The sequence below is a fragment of the Ambystoma mexicanum genome, chromosome 3q, assembly GCF_040938575.1.
Source record: "Ambystoma mexicanum isolate Mex_15411 chromosome 3q, UKY_AmexF1_1, whole genome shotgun sequence".
Classification (NCBI taxonomy): domain Eukaryota; kingdom Metazoa; phylum Chordata; class Amphibia; order Caudata; family Ambystomatidae; genus Ambystoma; species Ambystoma mexicanum.
In genome coordinates this window covers 1,284,039,395-1,284,065,618 of record NC_090926.1, presented here as the reverse complement: position 1 = coordinate 1,284,065,618, position 26,224 = coordinate 1,284,039,395, and the positions used below count along the sequence as shown (strand labels likewise).

Below are 26,224 nucleotides of genomic sequence, written 5' to 3'. Positions count from 1 at the left end.
AAGGACGAGTTCCACAGTGTAGATACATCTTGAATCAACTGCAATTCAGGCAACCCTAGATCCAATTGCAGTGTGTGCAGGCGGGACGTGGCCTAACTAGAATGTTTGAAGTGACCTTCAAGTTTTCTTGCATGTGCCATCAGTCCGACACAGATCTTTGCACATAAAGGCCATCATGGATGCAAAGCTGTAGGGTGTGAGCAAAACACCCCACACTAGCTAAGTCTGCTTCTCTGAAGGCCTTGTACATGTTAGCGGCATTATCCCGAAGAATGACGTGCACTTTGGAATGGCTAATTTGCCACCTTTCGAGCATTTCTTGAAATGCTAATCCTATTTTGGCACCAGTATGGCTTCCGCCAAAAGCCTCGCACTGCAACAAAACTCCATACCTTTTCATGTTGCTGGCAAGCCAATGCCCTGTTAAGCTCATAAAAGATTTCACAGTGTTATCAGATGTCCAAATGTCCACAGTAAATGCAATTTTCTCAGCCCTCTGAAACTCTGAAGCAATAAACTGGCTCACTTTCTCATACAGGTCAGGGATGATGCGTGTTGAAAAATATTTACGCGATGGTACTTTGTACCTAGGCTCCAATTTATGGAGTAAACACACAAAACCGACATCCTCAACAACAGAAAATGGTTGCAAGTCTAGCGCTATCATTTCGCCAATACTGCGATGCACTGCATGTGCGGAAGGGCTGTCCAGAGTCCACGCTTGTTTTTTGTCCAGACAATCTTTAATGGACAGCTGTGACAATGCCCTCTTGCACTTTGCGGGAGACACATTGCTATTGATTCTCCCAACAACTGCCTCTTTTTTCCTTTCATATTGGACATATTCATTGTGATGTTTGGACCGCAGATGGTTGGTCAGTGCTGATGTGCTGCACTGTCTCGAGTTTGCAGATCCAAGAGACAAAACCACAAGGCACACAGAACACACTGCCTTGGAGTTATCGTCCATTTTTATGGTAAAGTAATCCCACACAGGGTTGGTTTTCTCCTTGGTGCTACTCATGCCGACAACGAAGGGGGTTCTGCAGCTCTGGGCGAGGGATAGGGTTTCTGCTGGGCACGTCTCCTAGCTGTTGCTTGTGGGCCTTTAGGTAAATCAGAAGCTCGTACTGGTGACAAAGAAATGTAAAGCAAAAGTCAAACTTAATTTTTTGGCAGGGCAGTACTGCATGATGGCTCTGGGCTCTGAAGTGGTATCGGGGTTCCCTTTAAAAAAGTTTTTGAAAAAACCTTTTATCAAAAATAACTATGTGAAAAAACGAAATATGAACGACAAAAACCTCACTTGAAATTGCCAGGAGTTGAAGGAGTCATTATGTACATCCATTGACTGCAGCAAGCATAATATAGCAGTCTTTCATTTAATCAGGCATATGAGTGTTAACCTCCCACCTCAAGCTTCCCCTGAATAGTAAAACCCCCATAATACTCACCAGGATTGTAGGCACTAAGCAGGCATCTGCATCAAGGTGGTGTAAGTCTGTCTCAGGGGTGAGCTTCCTTGGTAGGTGCTGTGTCTTTTCTGGGCTGTGGTATAACTAAACTAAAGAAAAGGATGATGTTACTGCTAGACAAGTTTTTCAGGATTAAGAAAATGCACAATTCTTCTACTCATCACATTTTGTCACAACAAGTCTACAAAGACAAATACATGGCCCAGGACAACTGGATCATAAGATCAAGAAACTATGAGACTCTTTGGGACGCAGAAGTCCCATCACAGCCAGCGGGACTGAGATCCACTCATAAAACATTTCAGACACAGAACTCTATGGAGGTCAAGGCTAAAAGCAACCCTGGGGGCTGCTCCAGCAGGGACATCATGGCACAATGGAGGGGGTGGGGGTAAATGGGAGTACATTGCAAGACAATGGAGGGGTGGGGGTAAATGGCAGAACATTGCGGGACAACAGTGGGGGTGGGGGTAAATGGCAGAACATTGCGGGACAACAGTGGGGGTGGGCGGGAACATGGGAGATCATCATGGGACAATTGAGGGGTGGGGGTAAATGGGAGAACATTGCCGGACAACAGTGGGGATGAGGATAAATGGCAGAACATTGCGGGACAACAGTGGGGGTGGGCGGGAACATGGGAGATCATCATGGGACAATTGAGGGGTAGGGGTAAATGGGAGAACATTGCGGGACAACAGTGGGGGTGGGGGTAAATGGCAGAACATTGCGGGACAACAGTGGGGGTGGGCGGGAACATGGGAGATCATCATGGGACAATTGGGGGTGGGGGTAAATGGGAGTACATTGCGGGACAACTGTGGGGGTGGGGCGAACATGGGAGAACATTGCGGGACAACAGTGGGGGTGGGGGGAACATGGGAGAACATTGCGATACAACAGTGGGGGTGGGGGAACATGGGAGATCATCATGGGACAATTGAGGGGTGGGGGTAAATGGGAGTACATTGCGGGACAACTGTGGGGGTGGGGGGAACATGGGAGAACATTGCGGGTGGGGGGGAACATGGCATTCAAAGCGAGGCCACCGGGGTGGCTTCAGTGCCCCGGCGGCCTCATGAGTCTGGGGGGGGTGCTCCTGTAGGAGCGGCCCCCCAATGCAAAACAAATGTCGGGCCACCGGCTTTGCACAGGTGGCACGACCAGCATACCTGAAATAACTGCGGTGAGGAGGCATGGGGGGCACATTAGAAATTGAGGCCGCCGGGGTCGGCAAAGTGCATTTGTATAGCGCACTTGCAGCCCGTGGACATCTAGGCGCTGTTACAAGTAAATGTTGGATTCTTAATTCAGCGGTTATGCAGGTGACCAGAGGTCTTATGGATACACAACTACAGGCATAGTTACAGGTGAAGCATGATATTCATACTACAGTTACAGAATGCAGTCAGGTACGTTTCATACAAAGAGCTTGGTTTTGATAGCTTTGCCGAAGGCTTGCTGGGATTCAATCATTCTTATGTGCGGTGGCAGTGCGTTCCAGTTGGTGGCGGCCCGTGTGGGAAAGCTGGTGCCACCGGCGCGCACCTTGCGTGTTTTGGGCGTGACAATCGTGTTAGAGTAGCACATTCTTAATGGTCTGGTGGCAGAATGCTTGGTGATTCTTTGGGTCAAGTAGGGTGGACCAAGTTCATGGAGGCATTTGTGGGTGAGGGCGAGTGTTTTGAAAACAATCCTCTCTTTCACCGGGAGCCAGTGTGCCCGTCTTCTGACTTCGGAGATGTGGTCTTTTCTCGCTGTACCTGTGGCCGCCCTCAGTGCATTATTTTGAATTAGCTGAAGTTTGGCCAGGTTTTTTTTGGAGGTCCCAACGAGCAGGGCATTACAGTAGTCTAACCTGGATCCAATTATTGCCCTGGCAATGGTGAGGAAATTCTGGCGTGACAGGAAAGGTCTGGCAGCGTTGAGGACTTTAGAGTAGTAGGCTGAGGAGGAGGCGATAGCATTGAACTGTCTATCCATTGACAGGTCGGAGTCTAGGTAGTCTCCGAGTGTCTTCATGTGATTGGAGACCTTGATGGGAATGTTGTCAATAGTGAAGGAAGCGTACTGTTCACCGAGGTTCCCCAGGGTGGAGGGTGCCCCTATGAGGAGGAGTTCGGTTTTTTCACTATTGAGGCATAGCCAGTTATCTGCCATCCATGATTGGATAGTGGAGTAGATGGTGGTTAGTGTTTTTGTATCCGCCAGGTAGTCGCCCGTGAGTGGGATGAGAACCTGTGTGTCATCCGCATAGTTCGTATACGAGATGCCCAGGGAATCAAGGATGCTGAACAGGGTCCTCGTGAAGAGGTTGTATAGCGTGGGCGCGATACACGAGCCCTGAGGCACACCGCAAGTGATGTGGCTAGGGGTGGCACAAGCTGAGTCAGAGAAGACTTTCATGGCTCTTTCTTGGAGGAAGGAGGTAATCCATACACAGGCTTTGGGGGAGAGGTTAGCTTGGGTGGCTAGATGGTGGCACAAAGTGTTGTGGTCCACCAAGTCAAAGTCGGCGGATAGATCCAGGAGCAGGAGGAGAGCAGGTTTCCCTACATCTCTTAGATTGTCCATTTGGTTCTTTAAGTCCAGGAGAGCCGTTTCGGTACCGTGTCGTGGGCGGAAGCCAGATTGCCGCAGGCCGAGGAGACGGTTTTCTTCAAGGAACTTTTGGACTTGCAGGTAAGCTGCTTTGTCCAAAGTTTTCAGCAGGAAGGGTACAGTGGTGATGGGTCTATAGTTCCCCGGGATCGTTGGGTCCAGCAAGGGTTTTTGGAGGAGTGGGCGTACCCAGGCCTCCTTAAGTCCAGTTGGAACGTGGCCAGACTGGAAGGATGAGTTAATGAATGCTGTAAGGAATGGTGCTAGGATCTGAGTTTTTAATGGGACTAGCTGGACAGGCATCTCCCTTACAGTTGGAGGGTTTGATGGACTTGAGGAGGGCGATAACCTCGTGCTCAGTGATATCTTTGAAGTCAAATGGTGGAGAGGGATTGGTGATGGAGGGTGTGGTAGTTTGGCAATGCAGGTTAGCTATGAGGCGGGAGAGGGCTTTTTGATGGCCACGAATTTTAGTTTGAAGGGTGTTAATACAATACAATGTCAGGCCACCGGCTTTGGCCCGGTGGCCCGACAAACACAACATTATTGCGGTGAGGCCGCGGGGCCCCCCAATGCAAAACAAATGTCGGGCCACCGGCTTTGCACCGGTGGCCCAAAACAGCATACCTGCAATTACTGCAGTGAGACCGCGGGGGTGCAGGGCACCCCTGCGGCCTCAGCGTGATGAGGGGGGATGAGGGGCACATTAGAAATCGAGGCCGCCGGGGTCGGCAAAGTGCCCCGGCGGCCTCATAACTCTGAGGGGGGGGCCGCGGCCCCCCTATGCAATGCAATGTCGGACCACCGGCTTTGGCCCGATGGCCCGACAAACACAACATTATTGCGGTGAGGCCGCGGGGGTTCCCTGTGGCCCCGCGGCCTCACCGTGCTCAAGGGGCGGGGGGGGCACATTTCACAGAGAGGCCGCCGGGGTCGGCAAAGTGCCCCGGTGGCCTCATGAGTCTGGGGGGGGCCCCCAATGCAAAACAAATGTCGGGCCACCGGCTTTGCACCGGTTGCCCGACCAGCATACCTGCAATTACTGCGGTGAGACCGCGGGGGTGCAGGGCACCCCGCGACCTCACCGTGATGAGGGCGATGGGGGGGGTCACTTACCTGGTGATTTCTCCGGGTCCGGGTGCTGGCATCTGCTGGAGCCCGTCTGTTGGCATAGGAAGCGAGGGAAGGGAAGAACTGTTCCCTTCCCTCGCTTCCTATTTCAACACGTTAGGCTGGTTCCTCTGTGGTCAGGCTGCAGAAGCCAATAGGTAAACAGCTTGTTTGGCTTCTGCAGCCTGAACACTGTCAAACATTCTATGATTGGCTGTCATCTCCCAAACAGGGAGAGGGCAGCTAATCATACAAAGTGGACTTCGGCTTCGAGTCCCTAAACAGAAACTATTCTGCCGAAGCCGGATAGCTGTATTTCAGCCGAACTTCGGCAGAATAGGGACTCGAAGCCGAAGTTCGGTACAGCCCTAATTATATCGTCGTGAAGCCCAGAAAGAAAGACTCTCCAGGTGATTCTTCACCACCAGACGATTTAGTATCGTTTCATACCATTATCGGAAAAGCTGCCGACTTGTTGTTAAAATTACAAGTTACATCGGAAGAGAAGAAGTCAGTGCTTTATGAGCACAGGGACAAGCGTAGAAGAACGGTTAACACCATTCCTCTTCTTGACACCATATGGGAGTCTGGGCCGAAGATACTGGCCACGCCATTATCCACACCTGCTCTGGTTTCAAGACCGGAGAAGAAATACAAGGCACCAGACTCATCACCACTTTGTCTAAGGGGTCATACTAAGCCAGATTCTGTTATCACTGTAGCGGCCAGAAAAAAGTTAGCCAACCCTTCATCACCACTGTCAGCACCGCCAGACAAGGAAGGTCATAAGTTAAAGGCCATGGGTAGAAAAGTGTCTTCCTCAGCATCTCTCACTATTAGAGCGGGCAACACGCTAGCCATGACAGCTAGGTTTGACCGCAAGCTTTGGCTTTGTATGTCCAAGCTGTTCAAACATCTACCTGTGGATCTTCAGGAAGAAGCCAGGTCAATCATTGCAGAAAGAGAGGCTACTTCAGATCACATGATCGAGGCAGCAGTCGATGTGGCTGAGTCAGGATTCAGGCAGAAAGCCCACGCCACTGCACTAAGGAGACAGGCCTGGATGAAGGCTATGAATTTCAGACCGGAAGTACAAGCACAAATATTGTACATGCCCTTTGATGGGCAAGAGTTATTTGGTAAGAAGATCAATGACCACCTAAAAGGAATAAAGACGCACACGCACACAGCTCGAGCCATCAGTTCCTTAAAGGATAAAGATAGAGACCGTAGGTCTTTTCGCCCTTTTCGAGGCTCATCGTCGAAATACAGAGGATACAATTGTTCTTCCAATGGTCAAAAGACGCAAAGAAACACATTCCAGGACAACAAATACCAATCCTTCAACAAGTACTCCCAGAGAGGAAGGCGCTGCTCTGCCCAAGATAAAGCCCAGACCAAACACAATTGACAGTTCAGGTCTTCCCCTCAACGTCACACTCCTGTGGGGGGAAGAGTAAGCCAATTTTCTCAATGCTGGCATTCAATAACATCGGACAAGTGGGTGTTACAGGTGGTCTGTGAGGGTCACACCATAGAATTCCTAGGCAACCTCCATCCCTTGCTCCCACCCATCGCAAAGTGCATATGCTAAAGCAGGTCATGTCCGAAGTTAAAAAATTACTGCACAAAATTACCACGGGAACGGGGTTTTGGGTGCTGGGAACTGGAAGCGGAGGGGGTTGTGGTGCGGGTGTGGCGTCCCCGAATTCAGGATTTGCGAGAAGGGGATGTTGAACACTCTGTATAGAGTGAAGACGTTGATGGATGGCTGTGTTAGCGGCAACCATGTCTGCCCGCAGCACTGTGATCGCCTGGACCATAGCGGCCATGGGGGTCATACGTGGATCCCTCCATATTTTAACTCCCGTTTCTTTCTGAGAATGCTTACCAAATGTCTAGCGCCCGTAGCAGCAAAACTCAGAAGGATGGGAACGGAAGTCTTTCCATATTTGGACGACTGGTTGATAAGGGCGAGCTCCTCTAGTCACGAGCGCTTGGCAGATTCGAAAACTATAAAACTCCTAAAAGGGTTAGGTTTTTCGATAAACAACATACAATCCTGCCCACTACTCAGCAAGACAGTTCTCTTCCTGGGGGCCAAGTCCGACACCAGCATTCCCAGGGTAAGACCATCGGCGGACAGAGTAACAGCTACCCTCCGCTCAACCTCATGGTTCCTAGGAAAAGGGACAATCACGGTACCCTCTTTCAAATCCCTCTTGTGCATGATGTCCTCATGTATATTTCTCATGCCAAATTGCAGACTTTGCATGAGACCAGTTCAGGAGGCCCTGGACCACCAATGGAAGCAAGCTATAGGTTCATGGGAGGATGTAGTCCAGATACCGACGACAGTACGCAAGGAACTTCGGTGGTGGAATACTCAGCGGAACCTGCTACAAGGAATGCGATCCCAGGCACCAACATCTACCCTTCTCTTAAGGACAGATGCGTCCCTTTCGGGCTGGGGAGCTCACAGAGCGGACCTCCAAACCAAAGGGACTTGGTCAGACCAGGAATCACAGCTCCACATCAATGTTTTAGATCTCAGGGATATAGGGTGGGCTCTGAAAGCCTTCCTTCTAGTAGTAGCTGGACAGGTACTGACCGTCCAGACAGGCAATACAACCCCCATGAACTACACAAACAAACAAGGGGACACGAAATCAGAGATCTTGTCACAAGAAGCTCAACTGCTATGGGCATGGGCCTTGCATCACAGTCCAAATCAGGGCGGAACATCTCCCGGGAGTGGACAATGTCCTAGCGGCCAAAGTGAGAAGGGAGTACACGTCATCTCACGAATGGGAGCTAGACGAAAAGGAAGTCCAGCGGATTTTCTCCGTGTTGGGCAATCCACAGATCGACCTCTTTGCTACTAGAGCCAACATAAAATGCCAAGAATTCACCTCAAGGTACCCGGAACATCAGTCAGTAGGAGATGCTTTCTCGGTGGACTGGACAGGGAAATTCCTATATGCCTTTCCCCCCATTCCACTCAGAGAATTCTACGCAGAATGAAGGAACAGAATTGCTCTATGATCCTAATAGCGCTGGTCTGGGCATGGCAGATCTGGTACCCGACTCTACAGTATCTATCCCGATGGCCCCCAATTTGCCTCAAAGCGCATCTATATCTATTGACGCAGCAGAACCACAAAGTCCTTCACCACGACCCAGCAAGCCTCTCCCTCAAGGCTTGGTTCCTCAGCAGCGTAAACTTATGAATGTGAATCTCCCTGCAGACTGCTGGGACATAATCAGGGCCTCAAGAGTCCCCTCTACGAGAATCACCTACGTCCGGAAATGGACTAGCTTCTCCAAGTGATGTGAGACGTCTACAGTTAACCCACTTACCGCTTTGTTAGAGCAGATACTACCTTACTTATTGCATTTGGCTAAGGCAGGGCTCTCACTAACCTCTATCAAAGTTCATCTATCGGCCATATCAGCATACACAACGACTCCAGAAACACAGTCATTACTCTCTCTTCCGGCTGTCAAGGTCTTCCTGAAGGGGTTGATGCGTACTTACCCTCCTACGCCCTCACCAGTCCCAACTTGGAGTCTAAACACCATACTAATGGCTCTCATGGAACCCCGCTTACGAGCCCATTCACAGATGTGACATGAAATTCCAATCTTGGAAAACTGCCTTTCTGATAACCATTACCATCCATCGGCCAGGAGGATCAGTGAGTTGCAAGCTTTGTCATCAGAACCTCCTTTCACTTTGTTTCATAAGGATTGCGTCATTTTGAGAACACATCCTAAATTCCTTCCCACGGTCTTATCGGAAATGGCACTCACAGAGTGTATTGTCCTGCCATCTTTCTTTCAGAATTATACCTCTGAGGCAGAAAGAACATTACATTCTCTATATGTGGCTAGAGTTTTGAAATTCTACTTACAGAGCACTAAGGAGTTCCGCTCCTCAAACAGACTGTTCATTGCCTTTTCTGGTCGCACAAAAAGACAGCATATCTCCAAACAAGGTCTGGCACGTTGGGTCTCTCTATGTATCACCCACTGTCATCAAGCGAAGGGCGACCCCCTCACCAAGCCGTCTTCGGCGCACTCCACCAGAGAGAGTGCAGCTTCAGTAGCATTTCACGCAAGGGTAGCCTTGAAGGACATATGCAGAGCCGCTACCTGGAGCACTCTGCACACGTTCGCTAAGCACTACTGCCTGGCAGAAGATACCAACAAAGAATCTGTAGTTGGAAAAGGCAGTGTTCCGCCACCTCTTTGCATAAGGTAGGACCAGCCTCCTTTTCCCACCTTTCCCTGAGTATGTAACGGTTGTGTTGCTGTATGGTAAAGGATTGGTAGAAATATTTTTCTGCATTTATGCTTATATATATATATATATTACTGAAGTTTGTGGAATCTGCTTAGATCACATGCTGTGCATAGGCCGACAACTAGTGGAAGCTGCAGAGTATTGCAGTTTGTTTTTCGAAACTCGAAAATGGGCGTCAACACAGGGCGTGCCAGTAATACTATCCCTAGTGTGACGTCCACTGTACCCATGATCCCTCACGCGTCTAGGACCCTCAGATTGTTTTTTTCCGCCATACTGGTCGGAAGCATTTTGCGGAGTTCCCTGGCCTTAGCCATACTTTTGTAAAATATTGTTATATTTCCCCATTTCTCCACCCCAACGTCGAATCACCGAACTTCCGGACTCGACGCCGGCCCGGAGAAGGAATTTACCGTTGACAGCTGCATGACGGATTTGGGCCTCGGAAGGCCTCTGGCCTCGGCCCGGGCCTTGGAAGGCCTATGGCCTCGCCCCTGCAAGTAGGGAGAGTGGGGGTGGACATACTCTACACTCTTTGTTATATAAGTACATTATATATATTCCTACACTTATTAGCCCGCTGCCACAAGGGGTGTATGGAGGGTACCCCTTTCCAATTTTTCCCCAAGTGCAACCGCAAGTACCCTTGGGTTGACAGACACGCCACGTGCAATCTCTGCTTGCCGAGGGACCACCCCAAGGCGAACTGCAGAGCGTGTAGTAGGTTCAAACCGAAAACAATAAAGGACCGTTCGATCAAGCGTTCGGCCCACCACGGCAGGCGTCAAGATGCCATGGCAGCGGAGGGCGCCATCAGCGATGGCTGTGACGCTGTACTTTCGGATGGCGAGGGCAACGTGGTGTCGAGAGACAGCCAAGCGCAAGTCCCCGACCTCAGAAGTTCGTCCGGCAGGGCGGCTATGGGGAAGACACCCGGCGACACAAGCGCTACCCACACCACTTCCACCAAACATAAGTCCAACCGAGACTCGACGCGCACGTCTAGTTCTCGGAAAGAGGCACACAGAGAACGGTCCACCGAATCGGTGTCCTCTGGGCGTTCGCGATCAAGATCGCCGCATGATTCCAGGCAACCATCCACTGTTGCAAAAAGTGCCTCGCTCCCTAAGGTAACGGAGGTTCGATCGTCAGAAGACGAAGCCGACCTCTATCCCCAGGCCGCACTCCAGGAGTCGGCACCAGCAGACCGCGTAGCGGCTGCGTCAGAGTCCCAACCTCCACACTCTAGAGATAGGGACACTACCCCCAAACCTCGACGCCAGGCGTCGAAAGGCTCCGAAGGGGCCAAAAAGCAGGGAAAACACTCTTCCACCCACGGGGAGGGGAAAAAACAACTCAGGAAGCAGTCTCAGCCTCCTTCCACACCTCAGAAACATTCTACTCCACATAAAAAGACAGACAAGTCTCAGTCTTCTGTTACCCCAAAGACCCCTGCTCAAACCAGTAGGTCTAGTCAAGATAAAACAGGGAAAGTCCCCCAGGGAAGAGTCATTCCCAGTTCAGGAGAATGGTCGAGTGATGACAGAGTCATGTCAAGGATGTCATCATTGGCAGATTTCTACGCCAAAAACCCTGAACCCTTTCTCTCTTATACCCCGAACGGGTGAACACCCTCAGGCTCTAAGGATCCTATACCCCCAAGTAAAAAGTCCCGGGTTGAAGCTCCTACTCCAGACCCCTTCTATATGCAACCCTATTCTCAATATCAGGGAGATCCATCCTTTTGCGAGGATCCAGAATTGGGCATGTTGGAAGAACAAACTGGGATGGACTACTATGGGGATGATGAGGACCAAGAGGAGGAGGAGGAGGACGACCCAGAAACCTACAGGGTAGATTCCCCGGTAGATAAAGACCCCTCGGTTACCGACTCCCCTGTCGACACCCAGCCTCTCTTAAATAAAGTTCTGTCCAGAGCGGCAGAACACTTCCACATTGACACCCAGGGTGCTCAGGAAGAGAGGGACTTTGCCGAGGAGTTAGTGGGAGAAAGGAGACCTGTTGCCCAGGCCATCCCTATCCTTAAATCAATACAAAGGATAGACCCTTCCCTTGTTAATCCCAATCTCACTAGGGCGGTAAACCCCAGAGTTGAGAAGCTTTTCAGGGCAGCCTAAACAGACCCACTGTACATAAGAGGGCATCTGAAACCGGACTCCCTGGTAGTTACAAACACCCGTAAGAGGGCGGGAACACCCTTGTCATCATCCGAAGCTCCTCCCGACAAGGAGAGCAAGAGGAATTATGGCTTGGGCAGGAAAGTAGCCTCCACTTCCGCCTACCAGGCAAGGATTGCCAACTCCACCACCCTGCTGGCGAGTTACAACTACCACCAGTGGGAAGAAGTCACGGCACTCATAGATTCCGCCCCAGAACCCTTAAAAAGCCAGTTGGTATGAGTTTCGGCGGAAGGGAGAGCCGTGTCCAGTTGCATATTAAAAGCAACCTTTGATGCTGCGGATAACGCGGGCAGATTGATAGCAGAAGGTACTGTTATCCAAAGGCATGCCTGGTTACGACAGTCTGGGTTCAAAGCCGAAACCCAAGCATCAATGATAGATAAACCAGTGGAGCCGGATCTATTGTTTGGGAAGGCGGTCGAGGACGCGCTGAAAAATGCCAAGGACGAGTATGAGACACTCAAATCCCTAGGCCAACTAACCAATAAACCCCCAAACCAAACAGGGAATGGCAATTTTCGTCGCCCACGCGGAAAAAATGTCATGGAACTGAAGAGTTGAATCCTGCAGGAGTGAAGCTGGCCCACCTCGCCCCCAAAGCCTGCCTGCTCAACAATCCCTTTACATAAAACTATTGGCCAGGCAAACCCAAGGGGAAAGGGGAATGGATAAACAAACAAACACAGGAACTCTTGCTTCTGGCACTTCTGTTTGTCTTCACAGGAATGTCTCTGGTATTTAGCAATAGAGAACCTAAAAATGAAAAGGCAATCTTTTTAATATTAAAGGATAGTTCCGGGACTTTTTTTTTATTGTTCCTATGGTTCGGCCATGTGTTTTTAAGCATAAATCGGTAGATCGTAGAAAACTTTCCTATGGACCTTACCCGACTTTTCGTCCATTAACGCACTCGAAATCAGCCGCCATTTTCTGATAATCCTATCATTTCCCCCCAATCGCCCTGGCTCACCTGCTTTTGCGGCACTAAATCAAATCCCCCGCCCCTGAAACAGACTTGATCAAAACATTCATATTCCCCGCCTCTATCCGTGACGTGACTGAGCTGCGTAGGCAAACGCGCCCAGGCGTCTTCTACGCGACTCCACACAGAACCAGGAAATCAACACAGATGAGCTCACACAACACAGCGCGCCACAATTGGGAATATGAAACTGTACTTTTAAATTAAACCGCAAGATTGTAAATTTGGTAAAGTACATTTATTTGACATCAAATGTTTTGAGAATATTCAGCGATTTGCATTTTTATTTGCTCACGTTCCAAAAAGTTCGTTTTGAGGCACACGATGTTCCTTTGCTGTACACAGGGTCTTAGATCATCTCACATTACAGCGCCACAATTCGGAATATGAAACTGTGGTTTAAAAGCAAACGGCAAGATTGTACATTTGGCAAAGTACATTTATTTGACATCAAATGTTTTGAGAATATTCAGCGATTTGAATATTCAGCGGTCGCACTGATAATCGCATGGCTGTTCCAACAACGAGGCACTAGGCCACCACAACGGTCTGTATGTTGCATCTAGCCGTTAGTACCGCGTAAGGGCATACTTGTACTTGGCGATCGTCCCATAAAATGGTCAGGGTGGTAACGTTGTTCACGCGGAGAAGCAACTGGCGGTTGAAAAACCCATCCGCCGGTGTCTGGTACTCGTGACACAGACAATAATGGATGATGTACCTGTTTGACAAACATAAAAAATGAAATTAGTCTCACCATCAGATCTTTATTAAAATTATTCATTTTATATATTAGGTCGGGAAATTATTTCATAGCTAGGACAGTGCAACTGGGTATTATACGTCAAGGGGGGGCTGTAGGATACTGAGACAGTCCCCCAGTGCAGGGGTTGACAGGGAGGCAGTGCAGGTGGAGAGTGGAAGGGCCCAGGACCGAGGTCGCAGACAGTGGACCAGTTGTAGCAGTGGAGAGGGAGAGAGAAAGCAGAAGCAAAGAGGAAGGTTTTGAGGTGCTTCCGTAAAAGGAGATGGTTCTCCTCAAGATAGTGCACGGTACAAAACAATATGCCACATAGAACGAACAAGTACAACTTAACCCGTCTTTAAAGCTACTGTATAGTAATTAAATTGCGGTATAAACTCATCTAAAGAGTTACTTACATTATATTTGCATTTTCCATTGTGTCTGTGCGTAGGGCAGCCCCGAAATACCACTCCTTCTATGCCGACGTTATTTCTTCTAATGAACGAACATGAAATGGCTTTCGTTTCTGAAATTATATTCATTATCGTTTCTTACGTTATTGCCCCACACCCCCAAAAAGAAGTCTTTCGTGATGGTCCCGGCCTGTCAAGGTCAAATAACAATAGAACCTTATACTGAGTCGTGGGCCATTCCGGCACCCGAGCAAAAAATCAAAGCAGCTGATCTTCACTTTGAACGAGCACACATTCCTAGTTAGCTACATTCAGTGTAAGGCCATCTCACAGGACTTGAAATTTACACTCCATCTTTGCATTTTGTCTGCGTGCTTTGCAGCCCCAGAGAACCATAAATACGGAAACATGCTATATTTTTTGAAAAATGATTTACAATACTGTTTGGTTTAATTTAATGCGCAAATGAACAAGGTTGGATAGACACATTGCATGTACACTGAGCAATCACTTTTATTTACACATTACATAGATAGACATATTCAATGGGCCTGCGACATGAGGAGACTCGAGAGAACAGACAATCAAATTACAATCATTTAAACCGTGATGTGTATTTCTCAATGAGCTCTTCTTTAGGTGGACATGGAACAGAGGCAATGTTGGGTGGCAATGCAGTTGTCCCCTGCACAGGTTCGTTCACAACTCCATTTATGTGCCTATCTAGGACGTCAACAATAAGTCTCTCAATAAACTCATATTGCATATCCTCAAACACTGGTTTGATCACCCATTGTTTACTTCTTTTAGTGAAGGCCTTATTGTAGCGAAGCGTCCCTAAAGTTCCGGTCGTCCTACTTTGTTGACGGCCAACATTATGGTTATGTGCCAAGACCGCTAGAAGAGTCCGATTTATCATGCCCTCCATGCCAAAATGCAATCGTTTTGGCCTGTACTTTAGGCACATATTGTGGAACTCCTCCAAATCTCCTGTGTGGCAGAATTCCGTGAGTCCCCTCAAATCTCTTGTTATAGTTTTATCAAATACAATCTTTTCAATGGCTTTGTGAGTGGGTGATGAAGGAATCAACCACTTCTTCTTCCGTGCCTCCTCTGTGGACAAATGGCCATGTTCACAATTGTGGAAATGTTGGTTTGAGTTCCAACAGTGAACGTTGGTACAGTGTAGCATTACTGACCGCCATTTTTCCAGTAGAATTTCCAAGGACCCTCCACATGTTTTTGAGCTCCACCAAAGATGGTTGCTGATTGACTTGGACCACTGTGAAATACCTTGCATTTCTTTTTTTTTACCTGCAGCCGACATTTTTTTATTGATTGTTTTTGCAAGATGCCAAACGTCAAATTGGCGATTTATATTTTTGTACTCTTCTCTCATTGTCTTGGCAATTGAAACGTGTCTGTCCGTGGCTATCAGGTCGATCACCATTCCCCGCGATTGTAGTTGTTGCAATGATGCTACAAAGCCAACTTTCTCCATGGCCACTGAGGATGTACTTTGTGACACCTGCACGACCACCGAACTCACAATTTTCTTACTTTCCATGTCCTGAAAGTGGTAGGTGCAGTACTTGGCTGAAAATCCTGGGCTGTCGCACTGTCCATCACCGGCTAGCCTGAACCGTTTGCCCGCGAATGTACTATCAATAGACATTTTTTCCATTCTCCAAGCTTCGCTAATGGCTGGAAATAGATAATCGGTTTGGGATTTGTAGAACTGAGTTTTCGCAATGAAATGGATTCCCACAAACTGAAAGAAAGACTCTAACTTTTTAAAACTTGAACCACTAAAAAGTGCAGCCGCTGCACAAAGTAGATTGCCTGCTGGCAGTTGCCCCAGCATGGGTTGTGCAGACCATGAGAAAGGATGATATTTTGTACAGGTGGCATGTATTTTAAGGTTAGTGCCTCGAATTGCACGAGTCACATTAATCAATGGCTCCCCACATACTTCCCCACCAACCGAATGCCCACATTTCATCCGAATAATAATATCAATCAAACAACTATCGAATACAATGAATTTGGCCTCTTTCCTTATACTGTCACTCTGCATCCCAGCTGGTTCGGCCTGTAACGTTGAGGACATGTCACTCACATGAAAGGTAGAATCTCTGATATCGTCTTCCGCTATGTTCAGGGATATTGATGGTGTTTCATTGTAGTCCACTTCATTCTCTTCCATTGCAACATCTGTTCCTTCTTCGGCGATGGGTGAATAAGACAATTTCTTCAACTTTCTCGCGGTCTTAGTTTTTGCGGGTGTGGATTCTGTGAATTGATCTCCGACTGCATCCGAACTACCAGGAGGACATTCACTATCAATGGCTGGTGGTGGTATAGCTCCGTTGTCAATCACTTCATATTCTTCCCATTGGCACGATGCATCTCCAGTCTCAAGTCCCTGCCAAAAGGTTGGACAAGCAACATCTCTCGTTCGCTTCACTGTCTGTGTAGATCTAGTTCGTACACCCACTCGCAACTAGAGGACAGATTGGAAAAGGGATGTTCAGTTTAAACACAACTTACAGTATTGAACTATTAACAGTGAAAAACAACATAATATAGTGACCAGGACACTAACCTCCTTTTGCTTTCTTTTCTTTGAAACTTTCTTGCCTCGAACTTCAACATCAGGACGCTGTTGCTCCGACTCGTGTGTGCATGTCTCCACTTCCTCTTGCGCTGCAACGACTATATTTTCATGATAAGCACATCCATCACGCACTGACGCTCCATCGACTCCCTGAAACATAGAACTTTCATTAGTATGTATAATAATATCGAAAACACAAAATGTACTTGGGGCCCAATACCCACGTACATCTCAATAGCAAAACACTAATGAACGCTTTGTGTAGAACATTCAAACGACAATTATTCACGCATAGTTGATCTAGTTAGATGGAACTGTCAAGATCCATACCTTGTGCTCCTCATAGACTTCCATTGATGATATTATTGAAGATGATGCTTCAGTAACTCCCTGAAACACAGTAATTGCATTAGTATGGTTTTCTATTTTGATAAAAAGAACAGAAACTTTGTGCAGGCGTCAACGGCTCATCTAAATAGACCTGCACAAATGATCAGTTGTCTAAAATAAATAATGGATATGTAAATATGATTCGATTTGCTCGATCGTTGGAAGTGTCACCACCCAGAGATCTGCATCAACTACTAGGGGTGATGTTCTTGTAGAAGAAGGTCCGTCATCTCCCTGAAACATAGTACTTGCGTTAATAAAGAAGGAAGTATAGCGGATGTAATCACGTCATATGATTTCGCTTGATCGAACTGTCAGTATCCATACCTCGAAATGCATAAGAACATCAAGGGACGATGTAACTGCGGTGCACACTTCTGCAAGCTGTTGCGCCGACCCGTAACTGCATGCTCCCCCTTCTTCTTGGACTAATGCTCCATCGACTCCCTGAAACATAGGACTTTCATTAGTAATGAACACAATATTGAAAAAAGAAGACACATAGGAGGGCGACGACAGAAGGACATATCAATGGCTAAAAACGAAAGAAACATTGTGTGTAACAATCACGCTACAAGAATGCAAGATCTGATGATCTCCATCGATGGAACTGTCCGGAAACGTACCTCGAGCATCTGAGTGACATCAACGGTAGTCGTCAATACGTTGGACTCCTCAGCATCTCCCTGAAAGACAGTACTTGCATTATTTTGGATAACAATAATTATAGCTGAAAACAAAGACTAGAGGACGAGTACAAGGGTGTACCATTAGGTAAAATAATTACACGATAAATTAAAACTATTGATTTACATGCCTAAAACAAGTCAGTGGCAGAATAGCCAAGTAAGATTACCCGATAGGCGCTTGAAGTGGCTGATGACTGCAATAACGACACGGATGGAGAATCTTCCGCCTTCATATTGAGAGGATACATAAATGGGGAAATTATTGTTAGCTAATGCTACACACTACCGCAAGGCCGAGAGATAAATACGTAAACTTGACTCACCAGTGGAGGGATGTGGACGAATAGAGTGGGATTAGCGGTTGAGAGCAATTTTCGCCTCGCTCGCGGTGTGTTCTTCTTTATTAGCAATGATGTGGAGTACATGTCAGAGGTAAAGTGCCTGCTGCAGATGCGGTATCGATCACCCCTCTTGTCCGCAAAGACTTCTAGGACTCTACTTTCAAGCTCAGACGGTGGATATCCGCAATATCGGACCCATTCTCTTATCTGATCTATTGTCTTAGGGAAAACATGCATTATAGTACCTTCAGATTTATTATGGGTCTTCGAAGGGCAACCGCCAATGGAACAGGCAGGCATTGTGGAAAGTTCTGAAAAGTAAAGATCAACAATTCTCTATGAATACCAATGTAAACTCAGAACATGTGACTAGTTCCTTGCATGTACTGTCTTGAACGAAAAGAAATTGGACGCAAAATGATTATGTTACATGGCCTTACCTTGACGAACAAACAGTTAGATGCAGGGATCAGAGTAGTTTCTTGTTGTAGAACAGGGAGCAGTTCACAGGTTGCAAACTGAGGAGTTTCCTCGAAGTGGTCACGGAAGTTCACAGAGACGAAGAGCAGATAACCAGCACCTTCACGGGTTGACTAGCAAAGCGCAAAGAAGTGCTCATTAGAAATATGAAGTGGGTTATAAAGGATTCGAAACAGGGGTGTGTTTGTGAATGAATGACGTGTATATGTCGTGGCATTATGCGGTTTGCAGGGGGGCGTCCAGCGTGAGGGGGGGATGCTTGGCAGGAGACACGGGGTCTGGAGGTAGACATGGGAACAACAACCCATGCTCTATAGACCACTTTGAAGTGTACATGGTCTTTGGCACCTCTTGGCCTTTAGCGCTCCCTGACAGCTCCACTTGCCAGCACAAGTACCCCGGTGCGAACTGCCTTTGATAGGGCGGGGGGTGGATTGGGGCGGTGGTCGTGCAGACAAGACACAGGAAGACTCGTGAATGGAGACACACTTATGTGGATTGCAGGGGGGCGTCCAGCGTGAGGGGGGATGCTTGGCAGGAGACACGGGGTCTGGAGGTAGACATGGGAACAACAACCCATGCTCTATAGACCACTTTGAAGTGTACATGGTCTTTGGCACCTCTTGGCCTTTATCGCTCCCTGACAGCTCCACTTGGCAGCGCAAGTACCCCGGTGCAAACTGCCTTTGATAGGGCGGGGGGGGGTGTGGATTGGGGCGCTGGTCGTGCAGACAAGACTCGTTTGCCGCAGGGCCTCACCAAGGAGAGGCCATCTAACTGCATGTTCTAGTACATGGAAGGCAGGGGGGTGAGTTTATAAATACCTCAGCCTCCCAGGAGAATATATGGGTGCAGTTCACCCTGGAGACCCTGGATGCCTAGGCAGTTAGTCAGCAGCAGGCTGGCCTGTGGTGGCAAGGCGGCACGGGCCAGAGGGGGTCATCTCTGTACCCGGTGCCCAAAAGGATGATTTATTATGATCAACCATATTGATTATTTACCTATAACCATGTTTTGTGTCAATAAAATCCAACGGCCTTCCTTTTATTGCCAACGCTTGAACAAAGTGGTGTGGTAAGTATTTTTGGGGGAGGAGGCAAGGCCGGGAGGCTTGATGCCAACCCGCAAAATAACATATGTATGTCTGCTGCATATGGGTTCAACGGTTATGTGGATTGAAGGTGGGCGGCCAGCGTGAGGGAGGATGCTGGCCGGAGACATGTGGTGTGACAAGACAAGGCACAGGAAGACTATTTAATGGAGACACACTAGATTCATTTAAAAAATCAAAACAACCATTGTTAAAATATATGTTGGGTTTTATTTTAGATCTTAATTTCAATTGAACATAAATAATAAACATTACACATTGTAAAGTTCCGGTTGCAGCACATCCAGGGAAAATCCGCGGTATTGTCCACTGTCGCTGGGGAAATGTTGTCTAATGGCAAGTACCGCACAGGCAGGTATTACTCTCCGAACGCGGTGTCCGAGCCTCCCGTGAAGCCACCAAGTGAAGCAACGATAGGCCACCAGCCTGTACCACCTGTGAAAATGAAATATGCAAACTGTATTAAAATGACAAAACTTTCGTATCACTGTCGATTCAGGTAAAAAATGTCATTCTGCTTTGAAAAAAATTCTATCTAGAAAATGCACAATATGGAACCAATTTACATGCATTCGAATGATATGTAGATGTAATTTTATATGTGGGAGACGACCATGACATAGTAGTGGCATCACTGACATCACAACCAGAGTATACTTACTCGTTACTCGGATTACGCGGACGAACAGTGCCGCGAAGTTTGTGCATAAGCACCATCATCATCCTCAACACGGTCCGTGAGAGGCAGGCTTCCCTGAACTCTGGCAGCTCGGTGATGCATTGCGGACTTGGCTCGCCTTCCGAAATGTAGGCCAAGCACCCGGAATTTTCACGGCAGCAGCAGTTCTCCTCCTCAGTTGGCATTAGCTCGCACCGATTGCACGTGCACCAGGTGGAGACGCCGTCCATGCGACATGGTCCAGGCTCTTCATCCGTTGACTGGTCCTCCCAACTGCCGTCCGAATCCCCATCGTTTCCGCGTGCTTGCCTTTCCAGTAGTTCCTCCTCGGTGTACTCGGGCTCGTACATATACGGCATTATTGTAGCCATTGTGTGGTAAAGAAAGTAAAATAATTTACAGAGATGGTACAGGTGTTCACAAGGCCTAGAAGCGGCGAAGGTAGCTGACCAGAGCACAGAAACGAGTCACAGAATACTCAAAGTAACACAGAGAGAGGAATGGAATCGAAAATCTGCTGCTGTGTGTTGTGAAACGGTGTGTTTATACTTATTGAGGAAAGAGGCGTCCTGCCATTTCCATGGCGACACTTCATTAGCTGAGGCGCAGCGATTGTTGACACGAAACTTGCTTTGGCGTTGGGAAATGGGCGGTACGCGTCTGCTGATGTCAGGCTCAGGGGCGGGGGATTTGATTTAGTGCTGCAAAAGCAGGTGAGCCAGGGCGATGGGGGGAAATGATAGGATTATCAGAAAATGGCGGCTGATTTCGAGTGCGTTAATGGACGAAAAGTCGGGTAAGGTCCATAGGAATGTTTTCTACGATCTACCGATTTATGCTTAAAAACACATGGCCGAACCATAGGAACAATAAAAAAAAAGTCCCGGAACTATCCTTTAAGCTAACTCTCAATTTCTATTCTAAAAAAAACTTATAACTCTGTTCCCATTACCTGAAGCCTATGCTTAATAGCTAATAGGCTACTTCTTTCTGTATTTTTCTCATAAACAGGAGACTTCTGTAATTGTCTTTTCTTGACCCAACTTTAAATGTTATTCCAAGGAAGGACTTCTTATAAACTTCGTTTCTTCACTGAATTCTTATTCTTTGCTATTAATATTGTTCTGGAAATAATACCCAAATAATTACTATATTATCGTTTCTGTTAACAAGGTCCTCATATAAGAAATGTTTAATATGTAATACCTGTTGTGGGTCTTGCTGAAGATAAATTTCACCATGAAGTCTGCAGAAATGTAATTTGTGAAATAATCATTCAATATAAAAAATCTGAAAAGTTTTTCAAGTCACATGTGCGAAGCGTGACGAAGATTCAAAATGTTCAGCAATCCAAAATATAGCCGCGACACATGCACGAAGAAAATCCCAAAATGGCCGCGACATACAACGCTATTCCAAAATGGCCGTGACATTCAGGCGACGCAATAGGGTCCTTTTCTCTTAAGCGCGCGGTCAAAAATAAACAATACGCGCGCACAATAGCTACAGTCTAGCGCTCGTAATATAAAAGGTTAGTATTATTATAAGATATGTTAGCAATTAAACAACTAAGCAAAAAATGAATATGCTTACATTTAATTGACTAATCCAAATTTTCTCGAGTAAGGTGTTAAACTGGAACTTAAAAAAATAAAAATATATACATAAAACAGATCCAATCGTTCAGATATAGTTCCAATAACAAAAATAAAGAGTTCTTTGTTCTTTTTTAAGAAACAACACTGAAACTTTCAGAATTTCACTTATCTTCGTCTTGAACTTGAAAAATCTGCCACTCAGCCAACCAAGGTTTCTTGGAATCTTCTTTCTTCTGTAGATCTTCTCTCACTATAACTGGGAACTACTAAATTAAATTCTGAGAGGGATTTATACTAAAAAATAAGTACTCTACTATATTGTAGTGAAAACTATAACTTTATTCACTGGAGAAAACTAAAGCATGACCTACTCTGGTGAAAACTTTAATGAAAGGCAGTTGATAATTATTGGAAACATTCTAAATGACATCACAATGATGCCTGCTATAAACTACACCAATCACTGCTGAGAAAGTGTTCCGCCATCTTGACTTGGGGAATTTCCATCTTTCTAAATGAAAGTTAGTTAAGGGAAAAAATAGAACAACTAAAACAGGAATTGTTCAACTCTCTAAACAGAATCTTTTTAATATTTAAACCACCTTCCCTTTCCAACTTTCCTGAAATAATATTTGCAACACTCTTTTCTCATAGGAATCTTGCCAATGTGAGGTACAGAATGTGAAAACCTGACACAAAATTCCCAGAGAGCGTCTAACTATTCCCAGGGGCAGGGTACACAATGGAACAACAACAGCCAGCAGTCTACCCAGGGTTATGGCAGGGGTAATAAGAGAGGACGTGGTAAAGGTAGAGGCAGCCCCAGTAGAGGCAGCGGCACGCCTCCACCAAAACAGTGACGCTCCGTTCAGGGTCCCTTCTCACGCATCCCCGGTAGGGGGGCGCATTTCCAACTTCACCCAAGCTTGGGAAGGGATCACATCAGACAGATGGGTGCTGTCCACAGTGTCCGCAGGATACTGCATAGAACTGTTAGAGCGTCCCCGAAAGCACCCTCCACGAAAAAAAATACATTCTTTGGACCACCAGAAGATCCTCCTCGAGGAGATCGTCAATCTTCTAGCAAAGGACGCGATAGAACTCGTCCCGGGACACCAGGTAAACAAGGGTATTTATTCAACTTACTTCCTTGTGCCAAAAAAAAAGATTTGACAATGCGCCCAGTATTGGACTTACGGCCTGCAAACAAGTATGTCAAGCCCCAAAAATTTTGCATGACTACTCTCCAAGAGGTAATCACCCTGCTAAAAAAGGGGTATTACATGGCAACATTGGACATGAAAGATGCCTATTTTCATATTTCCATGTTCCCAGCGCACAGAAAGTACTTGCGCTTCAAGGTGGACAGTCGGCACTACCAGTTCAAGGTACTGCCCTTCGGGATAGCTTCGGCTCCAAGGGTATTCACCAAGGTACTGGCGGTGGCGGCAGCACACCTACGCAGGAGGGCAATCCCGGTGTACCCTTACCTGGAGGACTGGCTCATCACGGGGCAAACACCAGTAATTTGCAGAACAAACATTCAAAGGACGATCGACCTCCTCTTCGAATTAGGTTTCTCAATAAACGAGAAAAAGTCAAGTCTGGTGCCAAGCACCTCCAAACAGTTTCTAGGAGCTATCCTAGACACACACAAGGGGTTGACCTTTCCATCAGAGGAAAGAATCCGGAATATACTGCTGCAAATTCCACAATATCGGGCCGGTCGCCAGATAACGGTACGCAAAGCAATGCGTTTGCTGGGCATGATGGCGTCATTTATTTACCTGGTCCCCCATGCGCGCCTGCGCATGCGTCCCATGCAGGAATGGTTGGCGAAACAGTGGTCTCAGGCAAGTGATCAGTGGGACGATCTAGTGGTCGTTTCGCCAACACTTGTACAAAGCCTTCACTGGTGGACAAGAGAAAATCTGTCCAAGTGGAAACCCTTTTACGATCCTGAGATACAGGCAGTAGTCACAACCGATGCATGCCTGACAGGATGGGGAGCTCACCAACTCCATCACACAGCTCAGGGTCTCTGGTCTCACTGAGTGGCCAAGAATCACATCAACCTGCTAGAGCTTCTGGCGGTATTCAGAGCGCTTCAAGCATTCAAGCCCTACCTGCTGAATCTGTCAGTGCAGATCCGGACGGACAGCACTACAGCCATGTTTTACCTGAACAAACAAGGAGGGACTCGTTCTCCAAATCTGTCCAAGCTTGCCCAGAAAATTTGGATATGGGCACTCAGACGGAACATATTCATGTCATCTCAACATGTTCCAGGGGATCTCAATCCTCTGGCGGATGCTTTGAGCAGAGATTCCCCTCCCAGAGGAACACGAATGGTGTCTACACAGAGAAATCGTAGAAGATATCTTCTCTCAGTGGGGTTTCCCCACTATAGACCTATTCGCCACAAACGAAAACAGACAGTGCCCAGGATTTGCATCCAGGTTCCCCCAGCCAGACTCCCAGGGGAACGCCCTGTGGATGAACTGGTCAGGGATGTTTGCGTACGCTTTTCCACCAACACCCCTCATCAGGAAGGTGGTCAACAAGATGAACAGAGAATCGATGACGCTTGTCCTAATTGCTCCCATTTGGGCGAGACAACTGTGGTTCCCACACTTACGCAGACTAGCGGTGTGCGAACCCATCAAACTCCCGGACTGGTACAACCTACTGTCCCAGCACCAAGGTCTCAAGGTGCATCCTCAACCCAACTCATTGAACCGGGCAGCATGGCTCCTCAGGTCATAGAGTTTGGACATCTCAAATCACCACAGAGATGTATGGACATCCTAAAAGAATCTAGGAGGCCAATCACGAGGCACTGCTACTTTGACAAATGGAAAAGATTAGTTATCTGGTGCCAGAATAAACAAATCAACCCGGTTGATTGCACTCCTTCCACAATTGTCACATACATGCTCCATCTGCTGGATGCAGGACTGGTTTTTAACAAACTGAAAGTACACCAGGCAGCTCTGACAGCATACACCACATCCCATAACACGATATCGTGGTGGAAAATACCAGTGGTTAAAGCCTTCATGGAAGGGGTAAAGAGACTTCACCCTCCTATTTCGAACCCACCACCAGGATGGGACCTGAACGGGGTGCTATCTAAACTCATGGGCCCCCCATTCGAGCCCATGCATAAAAGCAGTCTCAAACACCTGACTTACAAGACGGCTTTCTTAGTAGCAATAACATCTATAAGAAGGGTCAGTGAAATTCAGGCTCTGTCAGTGCAGGATCCATTCTTTACAGTTCATAAAGACAAACTGGTTTTACGTACACACCCTAGGTTCTCACCTAAGTTTATTTCTAAATTCCACGTGAACCAGTCCATCAAGCTTCTGGCTTTCTTCCAAGACCCACAAAGCTCGGCTGAGGTGAAACTACACACCCTAGGTGTGCGTAGGGCGGTCCTCTACTATGTAAACAAAACCAGACGGCTAAGGAAAACAGATCAGCTGTTTGTCTCCATAGCTACAGGCAGAGAGGGAGATCGCGTCTCTAAAGGTGCCATCTCTAAGTGGATTGTTAACTGTATCCAGCTGTGTTACTCTCTTTCTGAAAAAACCCTGCCTTTCACGCCAAGAGCCCACTCTAAAAGAGGCATTGGGGCCACTCTGGCTTTCATTGCAAATGTACCCCTTGACACCATTTGCAAAGCAGCTACTTGGAGCTCTATTCACACTTTTACTCAGCACTACTGCATTGACACCCATTCCAAGACAGATACTCAAGTGGGACAAGCAGTTCTAAGACATTTATTTGCTCATGACCCTTCTCACATCCCACCTCCTCCTTCTAACACTGCTCGCTAATCTATGCACAGCATGTGATCTAAACAGATTCCACAAGCCTCAGAAGGGATACATTACTCACCGTAATCATATTTCTGATGCTTGTATCTGCTTAGATTCACATGTGACCCACCCTTCCTCCCCTCTGAGAGAAGGCGCATGGATGCTTGTAGTCTTATCTATCTATCTGCTTGGATTATCTGTACTCACGCTACTCCTCATGCTACCTCATGTCAGAAAAAATACAATCTGAGGGTCCTAGACGCGTGAGGGATCATGGGTACAGTGGACGTCACACTAGGGATAGTATTACTGGCACGCCCTGTGTCGACGCCTATTTTTGAGTTTCGAAAAACAAACTGTAATACTCTGCAGCTTCCACTAGATGTCGGCCTATGCACAGCATGTGAATCTAAGCAGATACAAGCATCAGAAATACGATTACGGTGAGTAATGTATCATATATATATATATATATATATATATATATATATATATATATATATATATATATGATGGTGGCATGTTTTAACTGCTGGTATTCTATTCAAGCATCTGAATCTATGAGAGATCCAATGCTGGAGAAGTCTTCTGTAACTGTATTTCTCCAACATTGGTATCCTTCATAGATTCACATGCACCCACCCGCCCCCCTGAGAGGCTGC

At 47.2% G+C, this 26,224-nt stretch overlaps 1 protein-coding gene across 4 annotated transcripts in view; it reads left to right on the top strand.

The window, feature by feature from the left end:
* The window catches only part of LOC138581993 (adenylate kinase isoenzyme 1-like), a 466,802-nt gene that overhangs the window by 328,793 nt on the left and 111,785 nt on the right, over positions 1-26,224 (top strand). The window lies entirely within an intron of this gene.